We start from the raw sequence: 22,326 nt of genomic DNA, 5'->3' as shown, positions 1-22,326 counted from the left end.
CCTAGGGGGTTACACGGTTTGAAACAGGCCAGTGCTGTCTCTGCCCCACGGATAGTTCCAGTTGTTCCTGCTGCTGATACAGATGAACCTATGCAACTTAGTCATGGACACTTGACTTCCAAGGAGAGAAGATTTTGGATGAAGCACGGCCTTTGCATGTACTGTGGTCAGTCCGGCCATGATGTCTCTACATGCTCCATCTGGCCGAAAAGACGGACGGGCCAAAGTCCTACTGGAGGACTGTTTCTAGACCTTGCTGCGCCCTCTCGTACGCTCTCTCTCCCAGTCTCCTTGACCTATGGACTGATAACGGTTTGGACTCCTGCCTTGGTGGATTCCGGGGCAGAGGGCAACTTCATTCTCAGAAGTCTAGTGGAGTATTTGAGGATCCCCCTCATCAAGTTGAAAAACCCACTACGATTATCCTTCATTCATGGAGCGCCCTTACCCGGGAGATGTGACTTATCAAACTGAATCGCTTATTCTCCGCACCGGAGCTCTTCAAACGGAATTGCTCTCCTTCTTTGTACTGGAAAAAGATGTGCACCCTATCGTCCTGGGGTTACCCTGGTTGCAAATACAACAACCCCAATTTGACTGGGCATCTCTGGATCTTTCCCATTGGGGTCCAGAATGTCATTGTTACGAGCGCGCGTGGGCGCGGTCGTCTCGAGCTGGTGGTGAGCCCTTGGGCCACGGCAGGACTCAAGGAGGAGCCCCAAGCCACACCGTGGTAGGTGAGCTGGGCAGGCATGGTGAGCCAGGCGGGTACAAAGGCAGGGGAGCAGGCACGGAGTCTGACCCTCAGCCGGACCTGCACGCCCATGGTAGCCAACACTGGGAAGTTGACTGATGAACGGTCCTCCGACTGTTCCCGGCCCTTTCGGACCTGCCGCTGGGAATGGCAATGGGCAGCAGGCCGGACAGAGGCGAAGGCAGACAGAGTCCTTACACAGAAGACATCAGACGGGGGCTGAAGCAGACATCCAAGACAGGCTGAAGCAAGACGTTAAAGAGGAGGGCTGGAAGGAGACACGGGCACTGTCCCTGAGGGCGCCCTACTCAGCCCACCCACAGGACTGAGTCGCGGACCACCCCGTCCCCTACGCGCCCTACACAGCCCAGGAAGGCTGGTCGCGGACCACGCGGGGAGCAGGAGAGTGCAGGGAAGATCCAGGCGAGCAGGAACTCCGATGCTGGGATACTGACATCCGAAGCCCCTTCGGCTGGCAGGCAGGGAAGCTCCAGAGCTCAGGGAAGAATCCCACCTGTTGGCCACTCCAGGACCCAACAGGCCAGAAGGCTCAGGAGCCAGACAGGGCAGAACAAGCGGAACTGGATCAGGACATCAGGAACACATCAGGTAGTGGATATCTGGACCGAGACAGGACAAGGAGCCATCAATACATGGAGGACCTGGATCGGCAAGGTTACAAGCGACTGTAATGCTCAATCCGAAGGCCAGTTGCAAATGACAAGAAAGTCCTTAAATACTGGAGGTTGTAGGCAACTCCCTAGGAGGAGCTTGCCAGGACCGCCCCTCGCTGGTCCTATAAATAAGGTGGAGAGCTGCGGGCCGGCCCCTAGGAGAAGGGCGTCGCCAAACAGGAAGTCCAAACGCTGGCATGCAAGCCACAGGCACAGCTAGGCCTCTCAGGCCCTGGAGCAAGTCCCGGGTGGAACACAGGCGAGGTCCTGGCTTCGGAGCGGCCTCCGGAGGAAGGTGAGAGACCACCTGTAGCGCAGCAACAGGGGGGATCGTAACAGTCATGGGAAATGCCTTAAGGAGATATCGCCTGTTCTCATAGGACAAGCAGGATGGTAGTCCTCACATATCGGTGACATCATCAGGATGGAGCCCAATCACGGAAAACTTCTGTCAAAGTTTCCAGATCTTTGACTGGACCCTACTGGGCATGCCCAGCATGGCATTAACCCTGCAGCCAACAGGGGTCCCCCTTCAGTGTTCTTTTTTCGCACAGCAGTAGCCTCGCGGTTTAGGAGTTCTGAAGAGATTCCTGACAGGAATTTTCCTCACGGAGTTAATTAAACTTAAATTGCCCCAGAGGGGTCCCTCCTCTAACTTTTCTCAGGTCGCGGAACTCCGGTAAGTTTTTGACAGTCTTTCGTCGATTACCATCGAGTTTGGCCCTCACGGCCTACTGGCCGTCGACCGTACTGCGGCTCGATTTTTTTCTATGGCCATGGAGTCGGGGTTTCGTCGGTGCCCAGACTGTACTTATACCATGTCTATCACAGACCCTCATGGAGTCTGTGTAATGTGTTTAGGCCGTGAGCATGATGTCCAGACTTGCACCAAATGTGCCCTCATGACACCAAAAGGTCACAAAGCCAGAATAGAGAAGATGGGACTCCTCTTCCATGCTCATACCCCGATGCCATCCATCACATCGATGTCATCGGAATCGGCACCGACGAAGTCGCACCAGCATCAACCACCGTCTGGTGACCGTCCGGCATCGACGTCTTCACGGCCATCGACTCCCGTTACTCCCGCTCAAGATCAAGGGGATCGTAGGGAGAAACATTGGCATCGTAAGTCTCGGACCGTTGAGGGAGCGAAATCCTCAACTTCGCCACCGTCCGAGCCACCATCGAAGAAGCCCCATCCAGAATTGGCACCGACCATTCCTGCGACGGGGACATCGAGGCCACCCTCACCCGATCGGGGTTTGGGAGACGCGATTCCAGCTGTAAAGGTGGTCCCTCCAACTGTGCCTCCGCCTCCCTGTTCCATCACGGAGCCGGGGCTGCTTGCTCCAGGTCTCCGGGAAGAACTGGACCGGCTGGTCCAGGAGGCCATCGACAAGGCGATGCAAAGGCTCCAGGTTCCACCGGCACCGAGAGTGGAACCGGTCACCGACCCGATGACAGCAGCGCTGGCACCGCTGCTATCCCGGATGGAGGCGCTCATGACCGCCTTCCACCGGTGATTCCCGGGTCTCCGATGGCTCAGGTGTGCTCCCCGTTGACAGCTTCATCGGAAGAGAATCACCGTTCCGCATTCCTCCTTCAGGAGTATTGCCTGAGCCATCGATGCCAATTCGTCCCTCGGCACCAATTCATTCATCGGGGGCGATACACACATCGGCGCCATCGATGCCTTCGATACCGGCACCAATGCCTTCCAGGCCGTCCACGGTGCCCCCGCCGATTCCTTCGATTTTCTCGGAGCCTCAGCCGGGGGGCCTTCAGATATCCAACCCCCTTCTCATCCTACAGGTCAGTCTGCTGAACCTTATGACACCTGGGGTGATTAAACTTCCACAGACACCGATGACTTACCTTCATCTCCCTCTCCTACTGAAAGCAGAAAGCGTTCTCCTCCAGAGGACCTTTCTTTCATTAATTTTGTGAAGGAAATATCAGAGTTGGTCCCTTTTCAGCTTCAGATGGAGCAGGATGATAGGCACCAGATGATGGAGCTCCTCCAATTCCTGGATGCCACTAAAGTGATCACTTCTATTCCCGTTCATCAAGTTCTTCTTGACCTCCTCAAAAAGAACTGGGAAAACCCAGGATCCCATTGCCCCAGTCCATAGAAAAGCTGACACTACCTATTTAGTACAGTGGGCCCTCAGCTTTCAAAAATCTCAGGTCGACCACCACTCAGTTGTGGTGGAATTGGCTCAAAAGAAAGCAAAAAGGACGAAGCCCAACTCATCTACCCCTCCTGTTAAGGAACACAAGTTCCTAGACAATATTGTTCGAGTGTTCCAATGGGCCATGCTCATCTCCAGAATTGCTGCTTACCAGCTGTATATGACCCAATACAATAGGGTCATTTTCAAGCAGATACAGGACTTCTCTGAAACCCTGCCTGACCAATTCCAACAACAGCTTCAAATCCTTGTCAAAAAAGGGTTTGAGGCAGGAAAGCATGAGATAAGAACAGCTTACGATATCTTCGACACCTCTTCTAGAGTGTCTGCAGCTGCCATTTCGGCAAGACGATGGGCCTGGCTCAAATCTTCTGACTTTCGGTCAGAAGTACAAGACAGGCTATCTGACCTACCATGTGTAGGAGACAATCTGTTCGGTGAACAGATCCAGCAAATAGTGGCTGAATTAAAGGACCATCATGAGACCCTTAAACAGCTCTCATCGATACCTTCCGACTTCCCCTCAAACAGCCCTTCAGGAAGGACTCTAAGAAGTCATTCTTCCGTCCAAGGAAGTACTGTCCTCCACCAGCAAGGTCCCGAACTACGAGGCCTTCCCAAAAACCTCAGCCTCACCAGGCCCGAAAGCGAAAGCCGCAAGCAGCTCCCCTGCCGGGGTCTGCTTCAGGTTTTTGACTCTCACTTGGAGAGCAGCAGCCTGATTCCTCTGCCAAGCATACCAGTGGGAGGTCGATTGTGCCACTTTCACAGCATGTGGCAATCAATCACAACCGACCAATGGGTGCTAGCAATCATTGCTCAGGGTTACCACCTAAACTTTCTTGCTCTTCCACGGGACTCACCACCTCTGCAAGCATGGAGAGTATCCGACCATTCTGTCCTTCTGGAACAGGAGGTTCCCCTTCTTCTCCAGTCAAGAGCAATAGAACCCATCCCACTCTCGCAGCAAGGCCTAGGGTTCTATTCCCGGTACTTTTTGATCCCCAAAAAATCCGGGGGAGTTCGTCCAATTCTGGACCTACGTGCTCTCAACAAGTACCTTCAGTGAGAAAAGTTCAAGATGGTAACCTTAGGCTCGCTTCTACCTCTTCTGCAAAGAGGAGACTGGCTCTGCTCTCTGGACCTTCAGGACGCATACACACACATTGCGATAACTCCAGCTCATCATAAGTACCTCAGGTATTTAGTAGGCCCAAAGCACTATCAATACCGCGTGCTTCCGTTTGGCCTAGCATCGGCACCACGAGTCTTTACCAAATGTCTCATGGTTGTCGCAGCTTTTCTCAGGAATGAAGGTGTTCACGTCTACCCCTATCTGGACGACTGGTTAATCAGGACTCCAACCCAGCAAGCCGCTCGGTCGACCCTCAATTTGACCCTACACTCTCTAATTTCTCTAGGATTTCTAGTCAATTACGAAAAATCCTATTTAGTCCCACCTCAAACCTTGTCGTTCATTGGGGCAGACTTGGACACCTTGCAGGCAAAAGCCTTTCTACCTCAGCAACGAGCGCTAACCCTCGTGTCTCTCGCTCACCAATTGCAGTCTCAGCATACAGCAACAGCTTGCCAATTCCTCGTCCTTTTAGGACACATGGCGTCCTCAGTCCATGTCACACCTATGGCCCGCCTGGCCATGAGGCTCATGCATTGGACTCTGAGGTCACAATGGATTCAAGCTGCTCAGCCTCTGTCCACCATTGTCCACATCACCAACTCACTCCATCTGTCTCTCGCCTGGTGGAAAAATCACACTCTCCTCCAGGGACTGCCCTTTCAAGTGCCAGATCCTCAACTCATTCTCACCACCGACGCTTCCAACCTCGGGTGGGGAGCCCATGTGGACAATCTACAGACACAAGAGTCTTGGTCTCCAGAGGAAGTCAAACATCAAATAAACTTTCTAGAACTTCGAGCAATGCAATATGCTCTCAGGGCTTTTCAGGAACGCCTGTCAAATTACGTCATCCTGATTCAGACGGACAACCAGGTGGCCATGTGGTACATCAACAAGCAGGGAGGCTCAGGCTCCTTCCTTCTGTGTCAAGAAGCTATTCTTGACACAGATTTGGTCGGAAGTGCTCTTCCACTCGATGTACCTCAGGGCCACCTACTTGCCGGGGGTGGACAATGTCTTGGCAGACAAACTGAGTCGTGTCTTCCAACCGCACGAGTGGTCTCTCAACCCCTCGATAGGGGACTTCATCTTCCAACAATGGGGTTATCCCCAGACAGACCTCTTTGCATCCCCTCAGAACCACAAAGTCGACAACGTCTGTTCCCTCATTCGGAGTGAGCACTCTCCGCCCAGAAATGCATTCTCCCTCTCGTGGGCAACCGGTCTGCTCTATGCATTCCCTCTACTTCCTCTTCTCTCGAAGACTCTCGTGAAGTTACGTCAGGAGAAGGGAACCATGATCCTGATAGCACCTCAATGGCCACGCCAAGGGTGGTTTCCAATACTTCAGGATCTCTCCATCCGAAGGCACATTCCCTTGGGAACGGACCCGCATCTGATCACTCAAAACGACGGATGCCTACGCCATCCCAGTCTTCAAGCCTTGTCTCTGACAGCATGGATGTTGAAAGGTTAATCCTTCAACCACTTAACCTTTCAGATTCGGTTTCTCATGTCCTGATTGCTTCACAGAAGCCTTCCACAAGAAAATTGTATTTCTATAAATGGAAAAGGTACACATCATGGTGCACTTCGCAGTCCCTTGATCCCTTTTCCTGTCCAATCCCAAGATTTTTGGACTATCTCTGGCATTTGTCGGAGTCAGGTTTAAAGACCTCTTCAATCAGAATGCATGTCAGTGCGGTAGCCGCCTTCCATAAAGGTGTCGGGGATGTTCCTATATCAGTACAACCCCTCGTAACACGCTTTTTAAAGGGCTTGCTCCATATCAAGCCACCTTTACGTCTTCCGGCCCTTTCTTGGGACCTCAATCTGGTTCTTGGTCGGCTCATGAAACTACCATTCGAGCCTCTTTACTCCTGTGACCTAAAATATCTCACATGGAAAGTGATTTTCCTTTTGGCTATCATTTCAACTCGCAGAGTTAGTGAGTTACAGGCCCTAGTTACCTATCCGCCTTACATAAAGCTACTGCAGGACCGGGCGGTACTCCGCACTCACCCTAAGTTTTTACCTAAGGTAGTTTTGAATTTCACATTAATCAATCCATCATATTGCCTACCTTCTTTCCCAGGCCCCATTCCAATCCAGGGGAACAGGCTCTACATTCCCTTGACTGTAAACGGGCTCTAGCGTTCTACCTAGACCGTACAGTTGCCCACAGGAAGAGCACTCAGTTGTTCATCTCTTGCCATCCCAACAAATTAGGGCAACCTGTGGGTAAGCAGACTCTCTCCTCCTGGTTGGCGAACTGCATATCTCTTTGCTATCAGCAAGCAGGCATTCCTTTTCAAGACCGTGTCAAAGCACACTCTGTGAGGGCCATGGCGACTTCAGTAGCACACCTATGATCAGTGCCGCTTCCTGACATTTGCAGGGCTGCCACCTGGAGTTCTCTCAACACCTTTGCAGCCCACTATTGCTTGGACAAAGCCGGAAGACAAGATTCCATCTTCGGCCAGTCTGTCGTACCTACACCCTTCCGCCTGCCCGGTGGGGTTCAGGATGCCCTCTACCAAATTCCACCCCAGTTGTTTTGCTTGTTGCACGCCGTTGGGTATATTTGGTGCATGTTCGGACATCCTCAGCTCGGTACTCACCCATATATGAGGACTACCATCCTGCTTGTCCTGTGAGAAAGCAAATGTTGCTTACCTGTAACAGGTGTTCTCACAGGACAGCAGGATGTTAGTCCTCACGAAACCCGCCCGCCGCCCCGCGGTATTGGGTTCGTAACGTTTTGTTATTTTATTTTTCGGCACTCCCTGTAGCTTTCAAATAAGACTGAAGGGGGACCCCTGCTGGCTGCAGGGTTGGTGCCATGCTGGGCATGCCCAGTAGGGGCCAGTCAAAGTTCTGGAAACTTTGACAGAAGTTTTCCGTGATTGGGCTCCATCCTGATGATGTCACCCATATGTGAGGACTAACATCCTGCTGTCCTGTGAGAACACCTGTTACAGGTAAGCAACATTTGCTTTACCAGCACGCATGCGACTCCAGAAGTACTGGGTCTTCCGCTCAAGTACACCCCCTTCGGGGATATCTTCTCCAAAGAAATAGTTGATGTTCTTCCTCCACTAGAGTTCTATGATGGTGTCATTCGACATAAATCTAAGACTGAATCTCCGAAAGAACAGGTGCACCTTCTCCCTGCAATCAAGAGTAAAGCAACTACAGAAGACTTGGAGGAAGATCTCCAGAAAGGCTCTTCTCGACCATCAGAGGCATTAGCTGGTGCGGTCATTGGCTTTGGGGTTACAGAAGACGATACTCTACCTAAGGAATGTTCTTCAATACCTCAAGAGGACGGCAATACAATAACCAGCGGAAGTTCTTCAATATCTCAAGATGAAGGCAATGCACTGACCAGTGAATATTCTTCAATCTACCATGACGAAGATGATATAACTCCTAATGAACTATCTTCTATATCCCAAGACTCACTTATCTTCGATTCAGAAGATGAAATAGAACTCAAGATCACAGATATCCTGGATGTTCGTAAAAGAGGCAAGACTTTTGAATACCTTCTAAAATGGGAAGGTTTTGGCCCCGAATTGATATCTTGGAAGCCTCAGACCAAGATCCTGGACAAAGAGATGCTTCGTCAATTCCATCTCGCACATCCTTCAAAGCCTAAGCCTGGTACCCGAAGAGGAAGTCGCCCTTTGAAGGGGGGTACTGTTGTGTCCGTCGGTGCCCGACACCCTCGCTCTGCCCTCCATACCTCTTTGGCACCTCCCTCTTCGTCCGCGGGAAGATTGTCTGCCACGGCGTCCTCTTGCCGATGTCCTCCGGCAACCCCGGATCAGCTCCACGCTGCAAACTGCCATGTTCCTGAGAGGCCTAGGGGCGCGCGCACGGCGTGGCCCCGACAAAAGTACCGGCAAAGGCGCGAACCTCGGGGGCGTCCCCCCGAAGATGACGTCACTCGCGATGGATATTTAAGTTCTCGGTATTTGCTAACACGTCGAGTTAATAAGGATTCGTTCTATCTAAGCTACTCTGCCTCCTCGGACTTACCAGGGGTACCCGCTCCTCGGGTGCCTCGCTCTCTTCTTGTTTTTCAGGTCAGTCTGGAACCGGTACTCGTTCCTCGAGTGCCTATGTTCCCGGACTTGTTGCTGAATTCCCTTCTGCCTAGAAGTCTTTCACTGAAGTAGTTTGGCAGTAGTTACCATCACTCTCTCAGAGCTTTCCCTGGAACAGGTACTCGCTCCTTGAGGGCCTATACCTTCCAGCTTCTGGGCTTCTGTGAGACGGTGTGTGAGTGTTACCATCTGGTTCGGTACATGAGCATTGCATACCCTGCCTACTCACTATATTTCAGTTTCTCTCCAGCTCAGCCTCCAGGGATCGATATTCCAGTATCTGAGGGACTGCAGCCCAGCCGGGCATTCCAGCTCACTACTGCCACTTCTGGTGGTTCAGTATACTGTTTAATAAAAGAACTAGTGTGTCTGCCTCCATACTCTAAGCCTGACTAGTGGTTCCTCTCGGGATCTTCCCTCGAGGGCGTGGTCATCTGCCACTGGTCCAAGGATTCACCTACAAATACCTACAGACTGCTGTCTCCCAAGCAGTCTGTCCACACCAAAGATAACAGCAGCATGGTAAGTTTTTCTTTGTTCTGTGTGGTCGATTCCCAGTAGTGTTTCCTTTGGGATCTGCTGGTAATTGGCCGCTCACCAGGTCTTCTAGTATGGCGTCATCAGGTTTTTGTCTGTGCTCCCAGTGCCTTCGGACCATGTCCCTCATGGATCCACACTAGGTGTGTATATTTTGCCTGAGGGCATAACATGATGTTCAGAGGTGTCGTTTTTGCAACCAGATGACCCCCAAGGGCTGGCGCGCCCACCTGGACAAAATGGAGAAGCACTTTGGGTCAAAGAAATCTAAACCCTTGAATCCAGCGTCGGGGGCATTGACTATGAAAGGCCGAGGGGAACTGATGGACACCGAGCCTTTGATGTGCATCCCTCCACCGGTCCCTTCGGTGGAGGGGGGGGGGGGGTCAGGGATTGGCTTTCATCAGTCTCTTCTCGCTTGAGGACTTGTGGATTATCTCCTTCCTTCTCGGGGCCGAGCACTATGGGAAGTCCAGGAAGGTATCGCCAAAGGTAGGATCCTGTGCCTCCCTGTTTGTTGATGTACCACATGGCCATCTGGTTGTCCGTCTGGATCAGGATGACTTGATTGGACAGGCGATCCTGAAATACTCAGAGCGTATCGAATTGCTCGCAGTTCCAGGAAATTTATCTGGTGTTTGGTTTCCTCTGGAGACCAAGAACCTTGTATCTGGAGTTCAGCCACATGGGCTCCCCACCCGAAGTTGGAAGCATCGGTGGTTAGAGTTATTTGAGGGTTTGGCACCTGAAAGGGCGAACCCTGTAGAAGATTGATTTGATTCGTCCACCAGGCGAGAGACAGTCGGAGTGAGTCGGTGACGTGGACAATGGTCGACAGGGGCTGAAGGGACTGAGTCCATTGTGACCTTAGAGTCCACTGCATGACTCTCATGGCCAGGTGAGCCATTGGGGTGACCTGAACTGAGGATGCCATGTGTCCTAGGAGGATGAGAAAACGATGAGCAGTCGTCGAGCGTTGAGACTGTAGCTGATGCGCCAGAGACAAGAGAGTGAGGGCTCGTTGTCGAGGCAGGAAAGCCTTTGCTTGTAATGGGCCTGCCCCCTCTGTGGTAACCAACCTGCTGATGGAAACCACTAGCCTTGACTGTCCTTCTAATGCAGAATCCTCTTAAAAAAAAAAAAAAAAAGCAATTTCCTTATGGAGTCCCTCTCCTTGTCCTCTGTACGCATCCTGCAGAGGGATTCTCTCTTCCTCCTTAGTGTAGCTGGCTTCCAAAAAGGTTTGGATAAGTTCTTGGAGGAGAAGTCCATTAACAGCTATTAATCAAGTTTACTTGGGGAATAGCCACTGCTATTAATTGCATCGGTAGCATGGGATCTTCTTAGTATTTGGATAATTGCCAGGTTCTTGTGGCCTGGTTTGGCCTCTGTTGGAAACAGGATGCTGGGCTTGATGGATCCTTGGTCTGACCCAGCATGGCAATTTCTTACCTAACTTTTTTCCCAGGCCCCATTCCAATCCAGGAGAGCAGGCTCTGCATATCCCTTGACTGCAAACAGGCTCTTGCGTTCTACCTAGACCGTACAGCTGCTCACAGAAAGAGCACTCAATTATTTATCTCTTTCCATCCTAACAAATTGGGGCAGCCAGTGGGTAAGCAGACTCTTTCCTCCTGGCTAGCGGATTGCATATCCTTTTGCTATCAGCAAGCGGGCATTCCACTTCAAGACTGTGTTAAAGCACACTCTGTGAGGGCCATGGCGACTTCAGTAGCACACCTACGATCGGTGCTGCTTCCTGACATCTGCAGGGCTGCCACTTGGAGTTCTCTCCATACTTTTACAGCCCACTATTGCTTAGACAAAGTCGGAAGACAAGATTCCATCTTCGGCCAGTCTGTCTTGCGTAACTTATTTGACGTGACGTACGAACACCCTTCCGCCTGCCCGGTGGGGTTCAGGATGCCCTCTCCCAAATTCTACCCCAATTGTTGTGCCTGTTGCACGTCTTGGGTACATTTGGTGCATGTCCGCACATCCTCAGCTCGGTGCGCACCCATGTGTGAGGACTACCATCCTGCTTGTCCTGTGAGAAAGCAAATGTTGCTTACCTATAGCAGGTGTTCTCACAGGACAGCAGGATGTTAGTCCTCACGAAACCCGCCCGTCACCCCACGGTGTTGGGTTCATTTTCTTATTTTATTTTTCGGCACTGCCTGTAACTTTGTAACCAGACTGAAGAGGGACCCCTGCTGACTGCAGGGTTAGTGCCATGCTGGGCATGCCCAGTAGGGGCCAGTCAAAGTTGTCAAAGTTTCTAGAAAAGTATTCCGTGATTGGGCTCCATCCTGTGATGTCACCCATATGTGAGGGCTAACATCCTGCTGTCCTGTGAGAATACCTGTTTCAGGTAAGCAACATTTGCTATCTTTTGAGGCAGCATGCCTGCACAGGAACTCCTGCACATGTTCAGTAAACTCTTTACTGAGCTCTGAGAGCTGGGTCCATGTCAACGCCATCAGATAATATCTGTTAGGATTCGTGGGTTAGTGGGCCCTTGGCCCGAGGTGAGAGATGGTACCACCCACGGAGAGGAACCCCACTGAGTCTCACCGTCGGAATGCGAGGTCTGCAGCAATAGGAGAGACAGCCCAGAGAGTACAGAAAGAGCAGGAGACTGGGGTGTGGGTACGATTGCCAGAATAGTTCCTCCTAGTGATGAAGTGCTGAACAGGCCCCGAGGAGCGGGGTTGCAGGCAGGGTATGGAAGAGCGCAAACGGAGTGACCCCAGGGGGCGGAGCCACAGAGAAAGTCAGCACGGGGAAGGAATGACGTAGGCTTACCCGAGGAGCGGGAAAGCCCAGGGGTCTCTGGCAGTACGAGAGGGCACTTCCCTGAGGAGCAGGGAAGTGTGGTATAGTCTCTGAGATAAGCAGAACGCTACCCTGAGGATTGGGGAGCAAGGTGTAGTCACAGGAATACACAAGGCGCTACCCCAAGGAGTGGGAAAGAGTGGCACAGTCTAGGTACACAAAGCGTTACCCCGAGGAGCGGGGGGCGCGGCTTAGTCACAAGCACAAGCAATGGCCTGCAGAGCGGGGTACACCAGCGCTAGGTCTCCATGAAGCAGAGTAGTGAGGCAATGGTCCGCAGAGCAGGGTATGCCAATGTTGAGTCTCCACGAGTAGAATAGTTCTGGGAGCAACCCCAAGAATCGGGGGGAGCAGGTACACAGCGTCCGAGGCGCAGGGCCCTCCGAGGAGGAGATAGCCAGATACAGGAGCAGGGCTCCCGAGGAGCGGGTACCTGAGAGTGTCTCACGCCAGCAGGAGCAGGAATTAGGAACCAGCGTCTGTAGAGAGATCAGCAGGATTCAGCAAGGAAGGAACTCATTGCCAACTCTATTAGAACCAGGCCCTGATGGTGCTTAAGAGTCCAGGGCTAGTGATGTCATCAAGGGGAGACACCCCTGAGGTTCCCACCCTGGCATCCTAAGGAGGGCCATGGAGCATGCGCCTAGGAAGGCCTGGGAGAGACATGGCAGTCGGCGGCGTTCTCGCCGCCCTGGGGAGTTCTGGAACAGAGCCGTGTGTGTCGGAAGCTGCTAGCCACAGTTTCGAGTCTTACCAAAGGAGAGAGGGTAGCAGCACATGAAGTGAGTAATAGCGGTCGCTAATATAATAGCTAATTCATCGTGCTGTCTGTGGAGAACCCTGTTTACAGATTAGCAAACTTCCTTTCCCTGCTTCTACTCCAGGAGAGACATAGAAGAAAGACTACCCTGAGATACCTTCTCCCTTCATTGGGGGTTAGGCCTTCTGGATGTATATCCTTTAATACACCTCATTGCAAAAACCTTATTGAAACTCAAAAAATACCAAGGGACTATGATTTTCATAGCTATCTTTTGGCCAAGATAGATCTGGTTTCAACTCATTTCAGGAGTTATCAGTTGAGAAATTGATCTGGTTGGGAGTTCCCCATCATAAATTATACAAAACCAGGGTATGCTACGTCATATGACTTTCTTGTATCTCGTGCTTATGGCTTAGATGTTGAGAGGGATATAATTTGTTTCACAACACACTGAAGGAGGGGGAGTTTTCAAATATTGTTTTTATGTGGGTAAACATCTATTTACCTGTGAAATATTTTGCAAATTACTCTCCCTAGGGTTAGAAAATCAGAGATGAAAAATAAAATTTAAAAGGTAATACTACAATTGTATTAACAGTAAAAGAAGATCTCGAGGCATAAAATAATTACAGGATTCTAGTTTGTGTTGTCTACAGTCAGATTACATTTCTGGCCTGGTGACAGAATATACCATTTTAGTGCTTTAGGTGCTGTTTCTTCTTTCCCCAGGATTATGCAAAGGTTTTCCTGTGCATTCTTTTGTGGGAAGCCTTTTATTTTCTCTGTCAGCTTTGGGAAATGTGCTTCTCTGATGACAAGCAGGATGGCAATTCTTATATATAGGTAACATCATCTGATGGAGCCCAGCATGGAAAACTTATGTCAAAGTTTCTAGAACTTTGACTGAGCCTTTCTGAGCATGCTTGGGCATGCATATAGCACCCGGCCATGTAGGGTCCTCTCTGTCTTTTTTTTTTCCATAGAACATGGTGTTTCATGGTTACGTGTGTCTCTAACTTTTTCTCCTTGTAAAAGAATATTTTCCAGGTATGTTTTGCTGCAAGTAGTATCGTTGGGATTGCACAGGGCCCCTTGGGTTTCCTTCTTATCTCCCTAGGTACAAATTGTCCTAACAGATGCATCCACCCTGGGCTGGGGCACCCATGTAGATGGGCTCAGCACACAAAGTCTCTGGTCGACCCAGGAACATTTCTTGTCAAATCAACTTCCTGAAGCTCTATGCGATCAGGTATGTGCTGTGGACTTTTAAAAGATCAGCTGTCCAACAAAATTGTTTTGATCCATACAGATAATCAAGTGGTGGTGTACTACGTCAACAAACAGGGAAGTATGGTCTCTTACTTTCCTGTATCAATAGGCAGACCAGATATAGTCATGAGCCATCTCCAAAGGGATGATGCTTAGGGCTACATAGCTGGCTGGTCTGGAGAATGGGGTAGTAGATAAATTGAGTCATTCCTTCAGACCCCACAAATGGTCCCTGGACCAAGGGGTAGCGAATTGGATCTTCCGTCTCTGGGAAAGCCAAGAGGTAGATCTGTTCATGACCCCTTGGAACAGAAAGTTCCTCAGTTCTGTTCCCTGTACAGGGAACATGGCAAGCTAGCCTCAGATGCCTTTGCCCTTAATTAGCAAAGACTTTATTGAAGCTCAGGGAAGACCAGGGAACTCTTCAACTCGGTGATTTGTCGAGGGAGCAAGGCCTGCGCAGTCGGCGCCGAAGATCCGCCGGGGTAAGGCCTTTAAATTTCACTTACCCCCAGCCTCTCCCAGCGCCAACCACGAGGCAGCACTCACCATCAGCCCTACCCTGACTCGAGGGTTCCTCCTCATCGTCTGATCCGGGCCTCCGGGCCTCTTCCTGTTCGGCGGCCAATCCCAGAGCTGAAGCAGGGCAGCCAATCGGAGGACAGCTCCGATTGGGATTTAAATTCTCTACCGCAGCCAGCGCAGCTTCTCTTCAACTCGGCGATTCGATGAGGGAGCAAGGCCTGCGCAGTCGGTGCCGAAGATCCGCCGGGGAAAGGCCTTTAAATTTCACTTACCCCAGCCTCTCCCAGCGCCGACCACGAGGCAGCACTCACCATCAGCCCTAGCCTGACTCGGGGGTCCCTCCTCATCGACGGATCCAGGCCTCCGGGCCTCTTCCTGTTCGGTGGCCAATCCCAGAGCTGAAGCAGGGCAGCCAATCAGAGGACAGCTCTGATTGGGATTTAAATTCTCTACCGCAGCTAGGCGCCGAGCATCGCGCACCTTTGGCGTGCGACAAAAGGGCAGGCCCCTTTGTGCGCCCCTTAGTGCAGCTCCTTGGTGCAGCCTTAGCCTCACACCCGCTGAGGTGTACAATCTCTCTAAAAGGCACTCTCTCCATGTCCCCTCAGACTAACATCTATCCCACCAGTCACCTTTGCCAGCAATCAACCAACGCACCCCAGCATTATCTCAGTTTCGTTCTTACTAGCCTGTTCAATCAGTCTTTCTCCACCTATACCAAGCTGGTTCCAGCATACAACCGCTACAGCAGTCACCAAGCTCGTCCCAGCATTCAGCCTACATACAATCTACTCCAGCTTTCATCCGCTACAGCATCAATCTATCCTTGTCGAGTTTTCATCCATTATAACCTTTCATCCATCTCATTCCAGCATCATCACTCCTCAACCTTCAGCAAATTCTGAGCCAACTTTCATTCTCATCTTTCTAACAACCAACGTTCCTGACACAACAGGCCTCAATGCCTCTTGGTCTCCCAATACCGATTCTCCACCACTGTACACTTTTCACAGGAAAATCACCCATGCTATCCCGTCACCACACCTACAAATCCCTTATCCCCATCATGATTTCACCTATTACCCAAATCCTAGGCCTCGCCTTATTCTCCTTGATACTATTTAACGCGCAATCCCTCACCAAGAAATCTCTGATCCTCAATGACCACCTTCTAGACACGAACCCGGACATCTGCGCCATTACAGAAACATGGCTTAAACCGACGGACACAGCATTAATAAATCAACTACCAATACAGACCTACGACTTTTTCTCCATACCCTGACGGAAAAAAAGTGGCGGAGGTATTCTCCTAGCAGCCAAAAAAGATATGAGATTCGCACAATACCCAGTTAAATATGATTCTAAACTAGAAACAGGCCTCTTCAAATCTGACCCATCTACAAATTCTCCTTGTTTATGTCCCGCCAGGCCTCCTAGAATCTGATGCCTCTCCCATTGTGGAAATAACAGCGTCACACCTAAATCTGGACTCCCCAGCCATAATCCTTGGAGATTTTAACTTACACGTCGACAACCCCACACTCTCAACCAGCTGTGAAGCTTTCCTAACCGCCATGTCAGCCATGGGTTTCAAGCAGATAATCAACAAACCTACCCACAAAGCAGGTCACACCCTGGACCTCATCTTTGTGAACTCAGGCATCACCCACTCAGCACACCCTGCTTGCAATCAGGTACCCTGGTCAGACCACGCATTAATATCCACCAACATCACGCTGGCACAAACAAGCAGCAAACACCTCCCTCCACCATCATTTCTCTATAGGAAATCTTGTTCCTCTGATGACCTCAGCAAACATCTAGCCTTAGAACTCCCACTCATAGACATCTCCACTCCAAACTCAGCCCTCCACTCCTGGTCTAACATAACAGAGATGGTAGCAAACAAACTATGTCCACTTGCAACAAAAAAAACTCAAACACAACGCGTCCAAAAGACAACCTTGGTTCACTAATGACCTCCAAAAACTCAAACAGAGTCTACGTCAGAAAGAAAGTAAATGGCGTAAAGCACCATCCCCCACCACCTTCTCTGCCTACAAACTTGCCCTTCACCTCTACAAGAGCTCCACTTTAAAAGCAAAAAGGGACGTCTATGCTCATAAGATCCATGATCTCATCTTCGGCTCGAAAGCCCTTTTTGCATAAGTTTCCAATTTAACACAAATCAATGCTCCCGACATTCCATTTAACCAAGCTCAATCAAAAGCAGAAGAGTTGGCACTCTTCTTCCATAATAAAGTCACTAACCTCCTAACACAGCTTACTCTCAACGCCATCTCGCCTTCCAGCACATATCACCACCCTGACAAAGACATTTCTCTCCAATCCTTTGAACCTATCACAACCTCAGAGATCCAAGCAGTTTTGAAGAAAATGAAACCTTCTTCACATCCCTTTGACCAAATCCCGTCCAAATTGCTGCTTCTAATCCCCGACACCATCTCCAAATCACTGGCTGACAACATTAATTGTTCTTTATCCCAGGGAATCTATCCAGACGATCTTAAACTAGCCTCCATCAAACCACTCCTAAAGAAACCGAACTTGGATCCTAAAGACCCCAACAGCTTCTGCCCGATCTCCAACCTTCCATTCATAGCTAAGGTCATGGAAAAACTAGTTAATACACAACTATTGGATTATATAGAAGATCACAAAATTCTATTCCCCACCCAATATGGATTCCGAAAAGCATTAAGTACTGAATTACTACTCATCTCCCTGACAGACTACCTCATCATGGGCCTCGATAAAGGTCATGCCATTTTACTGATTCTCCTAGACTTCTCGGCAGCATTTGACACCGTTAATCACTCCATCCTTCTAAACCAGCTGGCAAACATTGGCATAACAGGAACTGCTCTGGCCTGGTTCAAAACATTCCTTGGAAACAGAGGCTACAAGGTTAAAATCTACAATAAAGAATCTCACCATTATTGTTCCTCCCTAGGAGTTCCCCAGGGTTCCTCCCTCTCCCCCACGCTCTTCAACATCTACCTTCTTCCACTTTGCCAGCTGTTAACCAAACTGAACCTAAAACACTTCTTATATGCTGATGATGTCCAGATCGTGATCCCCCTTAAAGAATCCATCACAAAAACACTTGAATTTTAGGAAAACTGCCTTCAAGAAATCAACTGCCTTCTTACCAGCTTAAACTTAATACTAAACTCTTCAAAAAGCGAACTCCTTCTTATGTCCCCTGAAAACAGCAAAATCACTACGAATCCACCAGCCAACCTTCACATCTCACAAGCAAGAGACTTAGGAGTTATTATTGATAACCGTTTAAACCTAAAATCATTTATTAACCAAACAACTAAGGACTGTTTTCATAAACTACATGTCCTGAAAAGAATAAAACCACATTTCCACTTTCACGATTACAGAACAGTTCTGCAAGCAATAATCTTCTCTAAGATAGACTACTGTAACTCTATCTTATTAAGTCTCCCCTCGTCTCACACCAAACCTCTTCAGATGGTCCAAAACACGGCAGCCAGAATATTGACAAACACGAGGACAAGAGAACACATATCTCCCATCCTCAAAGACCTACACTGGCTGCCAATTCACTACAGAATCATACATAAGTCCATTACCACTATCTACAAAGCCATCCATCACCATGCTCCACTCAACCTACAAATCCCATTCAGAAAACATACCTCCACAAGACCCATCAGAGAGGCTTACAGAGAATCTCTACAAGTACCACACACCAAAACTGCTCAACATATAACCTTTAGAGACCGGGCCTTCTCTACAGCATGACCACCACTATGGAACTCCATCCCACCGGATCTTCAACAGGAACCATGCCTGCTAACTTTCAGAAAAAGGCTTAAGACGTGATTGTTTAAGCAAGCCTTTCCAGACCACAACTGATCCCTAATTCACCGACAACCACAGTCGGACATTCTTAGAACATTGTAAACAATTGCTCTTCTGTTAAATTCCTCTCGCCTTTTTCTCCTTCTCCCAGTTTTAAGCATCCCTGTTTTATTGTAACTTCAGAGTTTCTCCTCACTTGTTACAGTTCTATGTTATTTTCATTTTACACCCCTTGTTAAATGTAAACCAGCATGATGTGAACTTTATCGCGAATGCCGGTATATAAAAACACTAAATAAATAAATAAATTATCCTCATAGCCCTCCACTGGCTGAGGCAGATCTTGTTTCCACTTCTTCAGGAGGAGTTCATCCAGAAACTGATTAAACTGGGCACTTCCCTAGATCTCAACACCTAGGAATTGTGCAGGTTGTAGCTTCCCAACCTCCAGGTCCTGCTACTTACTGCTTGGATGTCGAGAGATTGATCCTACAACCCATCAATCTCTCAGAAGATGTCTCTCGTGTCCTCATATCTTCCAGAAAGCCTTCCACCAGAAAGTCCTGCTGACTGAAATGGAGGAGGTTTTCCATGTGGTGTAAGCAAAAGGCCCTAGATCTTTTCTCCTGATCCACACAATCTGCTTGACTACCTTGTACACCTTTCCAAAGCTGATCTTAAGACCAATTCCATTAGGGTTCATCTTAGTGTGATTGGCACATATTACCATGATGTAGAAGGTAAGCCCATCTCTATACAGCCTATAGCTGTATGTTTCATGTGGGGTCTGCTTCAGTTGAAGCCTTCCTTAAGGGTAAGGCCTCCCATTGTGTCCTGGGACCCTAATGTGGTGTTAGCTCAGTTGATCAAAGCTTTTGAGCCACTGCGCTCCTTTGACCTGAAGTACTTGACCTGAAAGGTTGTACTCCAGGCTTTAGTCACTTATCCACCTTATACAAATCTTTTTCACGATAGGGTGGTCTTGCACATGTACCCTAAGTTCCAGCCTAAGGTGGTTTCAGACTTCCATCTTAATCAGTCCATTGTCCTGCCAACATTTTTTTCCAGGCCTCATTTGCACCAAGGTGAACAAACACTGCATAATTTGGACTGCAAGAGAGCCTTGGCCACCTGTCTGGAGCGGACAGAAGCCCATAGATAGTCCACCCAGCTTCTGTTTTCTTTGATCAGAGCAGGCTGGGGATCGCTGTTGCCAAACAGATGCTATCAAGTTGGTTAGCAGACTGCATCTCATTTGTTATGCCCAGATGGGATTGCATTTTGGTGGCCAAGTCAAGGCAGCATCAGTGGCCCACTTGCGAGCAGTCCCCTTGGAGGAGATCTGCAGAACTGCGTCGTGGAGTTCCAACTACTCATTCACATCATATTACTGTTTGGATAGGGATGGCTTATGCAATAGCAGGTTTGACCAGACCGTCCTTCGGAATTTCTTTGAGGTTTATAACCCAACACTGTTCCCCCACCTGTTACCAACAAAACGTTGTTGTGCCCATTGGCATCTGTTTTGTTGGTCCCCTTTTTTGTTGGAGGAGCTGCCTGTGGCTAGGGATTCACCCATGTGTGAGGACTGCCATCCTGCTGCTCCTCAGAGAAAGCAGAGTTACTTACCTGTATCAGGTGTTCTCCAAGCATAGTAGGATGTCAGTCCTCACGAGACCCGCTCACCTCCCCAAGGAGTTGGGTTTCTACTTTGTGGGTTTTTTCTTTAATTCTATATTAGAAGACTGAGGGCACCCAGTGTGACCATATGGCATAATGTATGCCCGAGCATGCTCAGAGACATAAGTTGTATGTACCAGGCTCCATCGAATGATGTCATCCATCTGTGAAGACTGACATCCTGCTGTCTTCAGAGAACACCTGTTACAAGAAAGCAACTCTATCTCTGATGCCTTTGTATTTTGCACAGTACAGAAGGAAATGTGTTTTTGTTTCTATATCTCCAGTGTTGCACCTCATGCAGTCTGGCTTCTAGAAGGGTTTTCAGTTGAGTTTTTATTTGCATATTTCTGTTTCTAATTTATATTCACTAATTCTGTATTTAGTGAGGGTCTGTCTGTGTTCTGCATGTATTACTTCTGGGGGAGTTCTGCACAACTGTGCAGTGCAGAATTTGCACAGAATTCCTCTCCTGCACAGAATTCCTCTCCTGCACAGAATTTTCATTTTTTGTGCAGAATTTGCAGAGAGGCCCATGGGGCTGTTAGCAGAGCCCATCCTGCTCATGGCAAAGACTTGAAAGGCCCAGTGGGCCATGAATGGAGCCCATCCCATTTGCAGCTGAAGATGAGAGACCCAGTGGGGCCACAGGTGCAGCCTAAACTTTCCGTAGTTAAAAACAAGAGCAAAGTGGCCTGGGAGAGTCTCGGGTGGAATCCATTTCGCCTGTGGCCAAAGAAGATTTAGACAGGCCAGAATGACAGCTAAGAATGTGAGCCTTTGGGAGAGAGCAAGGAAGAGTACATGTGAGTGAGAGGGAGCCTCTGTGCAGGGTTGTTTGTGTGAGAGAGAAAGTTAGGCTGCATGAAGGTGTGTGTGTGTGAGAGAGAGAGAGGGAGTTTGTATGTGGATATGTGTGCGAGAGAATGAGAGTGAGAGAGTGGGAGTTGGTGTGTGTGAAAAAGGGATTGTGTGAGAGTTGGAGCCTGTGTTCATGGGCAAGTGTAATAGAGATGGAGCCTGTGTGCGGAGTTGAGTGTAAGAGAGATGGTGCCTGTGTGCCGGGGGGGGGGGGGTGTGAGAGAGAGAGGGTGGTTGTGTGAGAGAGAAGTAGCCTGTGTGAGGGTGTGTGCGAGAAAGATAGGAAGCCTGTGTGAGGAGAAATTGTGAGGGAGTGTATGAGTGAGAGATTGTGAACTGGTGTGTGTAAGAAAGGGATTGTGTGTGAGGGAGGGAGTGAAAGTACATGTTTGTGTATGAGAGAAGGGAGCCTGTGTGAAGGAGGGGTGTGTGTGAGAGAGAAGGAGCCTGTGTGCAGGGGTATGTGAGAGCCTGTGTGAGGATGTGTGTGCAAGAGACAGAGGAAGCCTGTGTAAGGGGGTGTATATATGCGAGAGAGTGATGTAGCCTGTGTGAGGGGAGTGTGTGTTTGTGAGAGAGGGACAGAGGGTGCCTGTGTGAGGGGCTGTATGAAAGAGGGTGTGACAATAAAGTGAAAGAGGTTGAGCCTAGAGAGGGTAGGGAAGAGGTAGTTGGAGGGTGGAGGAGTTGGGGCCTGACAGGGCAGTGCAAGGGGTCTGGCCAGAGGAATAGAGAGAGAGGTGGAAGGGGCACTTACGCAGTGTACTTGTAAGGAAATTCTGCTCAAAATATTTAAAACTCTGCATCTTTGAGTAATAACAGTTCTGTATTACATTTTTAATTAATTACTCTTGTCTTGTGTAGTATGTGAATTTTTAACCAAAACTCTACAAATCGGCCTCTATATTCAGACTTGAAGATTTGAAAATGCAATGCTGTTCTTCACATCATAAAGTCCAATTGTGGTCTCCACCTTGCTAGGAAATATTAACAATGTGAATGATACAATCTCAGATCTTCAAAAATTTGACCATTTATGAAAGTGTTTGACAAGCAGACCATCAATTTTCTTGTTTCTGATGCAAATACAGTGTTCAATGATTGCATTTCAAGTTGTCTTTT

General features: G+C 49.3%; 1 protein-coding gene across 1 annotated transcript in view; it reads left to right on the top strand.

The window, feature by feature from the left end:
- The window catches only part of FNDC3A (fibronectin type III domain containing 3A), a 1,040,529-nt gene that overhangs the window by 584,611 nt on the left and 433,592 nt on the right, over positions 1-22,326 (top strand).

This window comes from Rhinatrema bivittatum, chromosome 5 (genome assembly GCF_901001135.1).
Source record: "Rhinatrema bivittatum chromosome 5, aRhiBiv1.1, whole genome shotgun sequence".
NCBI classification, from domain to species: Eukaryota; Metazoa; Chordata; class Amphibia; order Gymnophiona; family Rhinatrematidae; genus Rhinatrema; species Rhinatrema bivittatum.
This window is presented reverse-complemented; position numbering and strand designations above follow the sequence as displayed.